Here is a 6,919-nt window from a genome sequence, read left to right as displayed (position 1 = left end):
CTAGGGTTAGGGGAAGGGGTATGTGGTAGGGGAGGGGGTGGGTTTCCAAGCAGGTGGGACTGGCACAGCTGTATCCAAGGCAGAGGTGGAAGGGGGACGCTGGTTGAGGCTGAATGCCCGTCCCTTGCTTCCCCCCCGCTCCGCCTGCCCCCCCTCCCCCCAGCGTTTGCTCTCCTGACAGGGGCAGTTTTCCTGCACTCTGTGGCCTTTATCAGTGTATTTATTTACACTCTGCATAGGCCATCTTCCTTGTAATCTACCCACAATGCGGATTTCAGGCCCCACTTGCCACCGCCCCCTTCTGCCTTAGATATCATTTTCCCCTCCTAATTAACTGGGGGTGGATTTGAGTGATGGTTGAAAATTAAAACAAAATGGGATATTCCTTCCCTTCCACACTTTCTCAGTAAGGAGCCTCGCCTCTCCTTCCCACTCTCACGGCTTGCTTCTTGCCCCATCCACTTGGCAATTCCTGGTGAGCCCACAGGCGGCTTTGCTTGGGAGGGGGTGACCTGCGGGGAAGGGGTGTGCACCCTCAGGGCCTCCTGGCCCTGCTGCTTCCGTTGGCCTGTCGGTTCGGGACAGAGGAGTTCGTTAAGACCGTTTAGCGAGGATTCCACGTCGCTTTGCTGTGACACCTTCGTGCACACACAGCTCCTAATTAGGGGTTGCTGTGCAGTAAACAAAAATGATTATTTTTCAACTTGACAGAATAGCTGAAGTAATTGCATCCCGTAGGAAAACAATGGAAAATAAAAACCCCTTTCGCGGAAAGGTGGGTGGGAGACGAAGCATGCTTGCGGTTTCAGACCCAAGATGCAAAAAATTTTGCATGTGTAACAGGCATGACAAGCGGGTTCTAGGCGGCGCCATGATGGTAGGGAGTAGCGACTCGGAGACAATTTCCCCACGTCTGCTTGACATATTCTTATTTTCGTTCGAGAGCTCCCTTGGGCTTTCTTTGCAGAGGTCCCCCTTGGCTCTCCGTACCCCTCTGAGCCACGGGTAATTTGGCCTGGGGCTTCTCTGGAGCTTGTGCAGCCCAAATGGATGGGGAGGCGGGGCCTGGGGAATTGCTCTTTGCAACAAGGTGCATGTTGCATCTGCCTGGAGCCTTTGCAGGTCGGTAAATGCAAGCAGCGCCATCCCTCTCTCCCAGAGGGGGATGTTTTAAAACTTCAGAAGTCTGTAATCTGCAGTGGCGGCCTCAAAGCCAGGTGGAAGCGCCAGCCACCGGGGCTGGGTGAGGTTTCAGGCGTTGCGAGTGGTGGACAGCGCCCAGCTGAGGCCGGAAAAGTCGATGGGGCTCAGCTCGGTGGCGCTCGGCTCGGCTCGGCTCGGTGCGGACTGGGCGCGGGGCTCGGAGGGACTCGGCAGTGTTCGGAACGGAGTCGGGGCCCCGGAGGAGAGAATCGAGCCGCTTCGGAGGGGGCCGAAGGCATTCGGAAAGGCTCGGGGAAGTGGGTGGAAAGAGTCTGCAAATTAAGTTTGCATCCACCAAGGCAACTCCTTACCTGCTTTTCCGCGAACGTGCCCCATAAATTAGGTTGATTTAATAAGAAGTTTAAAAATATATACTGAATCCCCCAAAGGTTACGTCGCCTTTTTTATTCAAAGAGAGCTGAGTTCTCCGAGGAAATAGGTGTGCCATTTTAGAATGAAAATTCCTAATTATATACTGGGGCAGGAAATCTTAAATGAAGGTTATATGTAGACTTTTCCCGGGAAAGTCTTATGTGTCTCATATTTAGTTACACTGAGGAGGGGGAAAAGTCAAGCCTTTGATGTTTGAGATGGTTAAATCAGATATCAGAGCATTTCTTCTCTTTTACGTGTACCCTCCCCCCCCCTCCACTTTTCTTACTCCCACAGGACACATTTTTGGAGAAAAATGTCAGGCAAAACTGAGATTTTGTAGGTAAAAGTATTGATATTTTTTTAAAAAATACACCAGCTCTTTAGGAAATAGGCTAGGTTTGTTCAAAACGTCAGTGAAAAAGATTTCTAGCCGTGTACATTTTGCACAAGGGACCCTGGCATCTTGTCCTCCTGAAGCATTCATGAATGGCAGCTTTTCCTGTGAGCCCTCCAGCTTGGCTTGAAATAAATCAGATCAGGGCCTTGTGCCAAGCTGGATGCAGGACTTGTTTTATTAACCACAAAATGTGGGATTGGTGTCACTGTATCCTAGTGACAAATTCTTTTGAGTCCTCCCTTGCAGAGATGATTTTCCCAATCGCCACTTGACTGAAAGTCACTTGAGTCAGGAGACCTGTACTGTGGGTGGGGCGGGGCCCAAAAATCTGGGTGGCATTTAAGAAAGCAGTTTTGGACTTGCCTGTGTAGTGTGATTGGTGACCAACCTATCAGGCCATATGTATGAATTAATTTGGATGCTGCTTTATTTCACCTGGATAGAAGAAATTAGAGAGTCCTCCTTGAGTGATTGCCCTGTGAGAATTTGATGATTTCCTAATGGGGAATGGAGTTTAATTGCTCCTGTTGGATTGAAAGAATATTGATATTCAGATACCACCAGACCCTTTTAAATCAGCATTTCCAGAAGAGCAAAGAGCATTCCGTTGAGCCCGTATGCTCATCCGTGTGTTGTGGCGTGCTGATTGGAAGGAATAAGGTTCCATATATGCCGTAGTAAGTGAAGTTATATGATAAAGGACTGACTAGTAGATGCTGCTCAGAAAAAAGTATTAACACTGACATCAGGCTAGGAATGTTGCAGGGAGACTGACCTTTGAAGTTCTTTTGCTTGATACGTGTTATAGTGGGAAACCTCCGTCCATTTAAGAGATGCCACAGATTAGACCGTCATTTAAAAGCCTGATTCTTAATACTTTATTAAAAGTTTCATTTGAACATAGCTTGCTGGGGTGTTTTTTTTTCTTTGCATATGTGATCGTGAGTTAGCCTTTGGGAGCTCTGTGTCAGACAATCCAAAACATAATTTCAGTACTGAGAAATAAACAATGATCATTGAAACAGCACAAATAAAATTTTACACACACCATGAGTAATCAGGGACCTTTTTTAATATGTGGTATTTAAATAATTCTGCTCATTAGGAGGCCGTGACTTCACCTGTGATATGGCCGCATCATTTTTGCAATCTGTGGGAGTCTTTATTCAGACTAATCAAAATTTTAAAAGGTGTTAATTTTATTTAATTAGCAAAACCCTTACAAAGAGCTCTCTTGAAGAATTATATTTTATAAAGTATGGAAGCAACAGAATATCATTTTAAGGTACTTCCCATTTTGAGCTGTGACAACTGTTAGGGCTACCGACCTGGTGAAAATGTAAAAGGAACTTGTGGAGTTGCTGTAGGCACCACAGTTCGCCCTCATTTGAGGTGTTGAGTTTTCTGTGATGTCACGTTCAGGCTATCTGTCTCTGAAGCAGTAAGTGGATTTTTAGGAAGATAGAGAGTTGGAAGGTGGCATTGAGGCGTGGCCTGCAAGCTGCTGGCTTTATATATAAATGGACGCAGTAAAATGGAGCACTTTGGGTGTGAGCTCATTCCCAAGGTGCCTGCTCAGTTCCACTGTAAAACAAATTCCAGGATTTGCCTGGTGAAGACATCCTTTCTCACACAAATATCCCAGCCCTTACAACAGGTTATGATTCTGAGGACAGACCCCATCCTGTTGGGGCAGGGAGTCTTAAGACGTCACCTGCTGCCAAAAGCTGGGGGTGTCCTCCCACCAGCTGACCCTGCCTTTGTAACTAGGGTGTCTCCTGTTTGGCTTAGGTTCATGGCAAGCCTGTGTTCATTCAGCACGCTGCTGTGCAGCACCTACTAAGTGGAAGGGAATGGCCACTTGCAGCCATCACTCTGTAGAGTGCAGCCGTCTTAAAGGGCGTTTCCTGCACATCCCGGAAGGGTCCCATGTGGAGGCAGCACTCTGGAGAGCTACTCTTCTAGATTTGTGGACTTGTTATTTCTGCAATCTTCTCTTTGGCTGCTTTGCCCTTCCCCCTTCCTCTTGTCTCCATGTTTATTCAAATGGATGCACCTTTCTCTCTGGAGACCGCATGAGCACAAACAGAATGTCAGATCAAGTAGCAGATGAGTTCTCCTTTGCTGATGGATGGTGCTCTCTCCCTGCTTACTGTTCACTGAGCTGTAAATACCAGCAGACCTTCCTGCCAGAAGAGTAGCAAAACAGTCCACCTGATCTCCTCAGGAATCAGCTGTGGAGCTCTTGAACCTCAGTTACCTGTTGGATTCTGAAGTAAAACCTGTCTGCTTGTTGAAAGGGTTGTTCCTGATTAGATTAAATGGATGAGGCTTCATTCAGGATCGACATGGCTCTAACAGAATCTGGAGTTTCTGTTCTCTCAGTATGGGACTAGATTAGATTCGCGGTGCTCAGGGTCATTACTGTCTTGTTTCTCTAGCACTTGCAACTCCCCAGATTATAGTGTGCTCCTCAGCGTGCCACACCTGCTAAAGATAGGGCAGGTCACTCATGTTTTTCAGCAGCTCACAGTACCCTCTCTCTGTTAACACTGAAGATTTAATATGAGCAGAATACTGTCCTGTTTTTCTGACATGTGGTCAGTCCATCTGGATGCAGGGACTTGGTTCCCTGTCTCCCAGGGCGTCTTCAGGCTCTCATTTCTTACGAAGCTAGACAGACCATTATCACAAGAGCCACACCGTGATCTGAAAGACAATAGACACGCTGGGAAAGGGATGATTTCAAAATGGGAAAATATTTTAGAAAGGGTTACCCCAAGACTTGACACTGGCAAAGAACAACTTTTGGTGTTGGCAAAAGAAAACTCTGTGTGTGTGCGTGTTTGTGTGTGTACACATCCTACATGAATTTAAGAACAGCAGGTACTATGAGTAGGGCACTTTACCTTATGGATTGCATCACCGTAAACAGCTTAACGGTGCTCAGATGATCTCCATTCTAAGAATTTGTTTAAATTTGTATCACATTCTTATTTTATCCTGTGCTTCCTGCTCATACACAACACTGGTTAGAAAAGAAACCATCCAACAAATCTGGCATTAGCATAGAGGGGAAGGAGAGGAAGGAGCTGCGGCCTGTTACCCTTTCAAGCAAATAGCTAATTTCTTTTTTAGAGAAGCCGTTCAGCATGCGTCTCTAAAATTGAGAGTGATTAAGAGCATGGACTCTGTAACCAGGCTACCTGGCTTCAAATCTTAGCTCTGCCACTAACTAGGTATGTGACCTTAAACAAGTTGCCTAACTTTTTGTACCTCAGTTTCTTTGCCTGTAAAATGGGGCTGATAATAAAAATACCTAATAGGGTTGTTGAGAGCAGTAAATAATGTAGTATATGAAATGCCCTTATAACCGTGTTCTAGAAATCGTTATACAAATGTCAACTGTAGTTTTTATTCCTTTGACTGATTAGTGGGTGTTCCCTTCCCATATGGAGTTCTCTTCTGAAGTACGTGGGCCTTACCTTCCTTGAGAGCCAGAAGGGGAGTGCTGTGGTTCATACTCATGGCTTCTTTCCCTTGCCTGCTCTGCAGGGCCAGTTATATAACACACTGTGTTGTCATAACTGATGTGACATTTTTGATGGTGCAGCTGCTTCAGCCCATGAGGCTGGAGTGATATTGCAAAGAGTGGGAAACAGCACTGGACCAGGAGTCAAGACAAGTGGCTCTCCCCCTGCCTCTGGGGCTTCTGTTTACCCCAGCTCCTTCCCTGTTCTAAGTGGCCCACAAAATTGGGAACTGCCTTCATTTTCAGGGTCTTGACATCTTTGATGCGAGGTTCTAACTGTAAAAGCATCAATTACAGTTCCATCCTGCAGGGGTAGGGGGTAAGAAGGCCAAGAGAATTGCAGAATAGCAACCTCAACCACAAAGCTTTGTCAGCCAAGAAAGGCATAGTCCTGAGAGGCACTTTGAGGAAACCACCTCTAACCAAACTTTTCTTGCAGATGTGGTTCTCAAACCAAAGAGGAGGATCTGAAAGTATCCTGTTAGTAAAAAACAGGATGTTTCTGGGAGAAGAGCCCCAGTGACATGTTGGAGGGAGAGGCGGTTTGTCTGTGGCTTCCAGGATTCTTAGAAATGGAGACAGCTTGGGCGCCTGGGTGGCTCAGTCGTTAAGCGTCTGCCTTCGGCTCAGGTCATGATCCCAGGGTCCTGGGATCGAGTCCCACATCGGGCTCCCTGCTCAGCGGGAAGCCTGCTTCTCCCTCTCCCACTCCCCCTGCTTGTGTTCCTGCTCTCGCTATGTCTCTCTCTGTTAAATAAATAAAATCTTAAAAAAAAAAAAGAAAGAAAGAAATGGAGGCAGCCTGGCTCCACCGGGGATGGCTACAGATGAAGGAACTTGCCTGGGGTCAGGTGCCTCAGATCCCATGGGTTGGGAGATTTGCAGACCAGTAAAAGGGGAGGATCAGGAGAACTGTGTTTTAATTTTGACTCATTCTCTAAACTGACTTTGGGCAGGTCATTTAGCCCCTCTGAGCCTCGGTTTGTTCATCTCTTAATTAGAACATGGGCTTTCACCACAGAATTTCTCAGGCCTCTTTCAGGCTTCTAGCTCTAAGATCCAGTAAATGCAAAGAGAAACCTAGAAGCCTGAAATGCAGGGGGGAATAGTGGGAGTATTTACCGCCCACAGCTTTTATCTGCTGAGCCATCTTTAGTTCTAATTTTCTTTACAGAGAAGAGGAAAAACATTGTGCTTTTCATAGCACAAAAAAATTTAAGTAAAATAAAATCCTCCAAGGCCCCAGTGCCCTGAATTTGTCCCCCTACTCACTTATTTTCTCAACCAAGGAGGAGGAAAGAAAAAAGGGGAATAGCATGTAAGGATAGTACTCCATGGCCAAGAACTTACCCTGGATTCTCTATGTCATAGCCAACCGATAGGTTTTCTGTGGAAAATTGTTACTTTATAGG

At 46.4% G+C, this 6,919-nt stretch overlaps 1 protein-coding gene and 1 long non-coding RNA gene across 4 annotated transcripts in view; one reads left to right on the top strand and one right to left on the bottom strand.

Moving 5' to 3' along the window:
* The window catches only part of GNAO1 (G protein subunit alpha o1), a 171,828-nt gene that overhangs the window by 1,767 nt on the left and 163,142 nt on the right, over nucleotides 1–6,919 (top strand). The gene's annotated exons all lie outside the window — the stretch shown is intronic.
* LOC145717553 (uncharacterized) overlaps nucleotides 2,843–6,919 on the bottom strand; it is a 36,053-nt gene continuing 31,976 nt past the window's right edge. For both annotated transcript variants that reach the window (XR_014140864.1, XR_014140865.1), the window contains one exon: nucleotides 2,843–4,684. This is a non-coding gene — a long non-coding RNA (uncharacterized LOC145717553). The remainder of the gene's footprint in view (nucleotides 4,685–6,919) is intronic.

The sequence above is a fragment of the Leptonychotes weddellii genome, chromosome 16 (genome assembly GCF_054177405.1).
Source record: "Leptonychotes weddellii isolate Sample4059 chromosome 16, ASM5417740v2, whole genome shotgun sequence".
NCBI classification, from domain to species: domain Eukaryota; kingdom Metazoa; phylum Chordata; class Mammalia; order Carnivora; family Phocidae; genus Leptonychotes; species Leptonychotes weddellii.
This window is presented reverse-complemented; position numbering and strand designations above follow the sequence as displayed.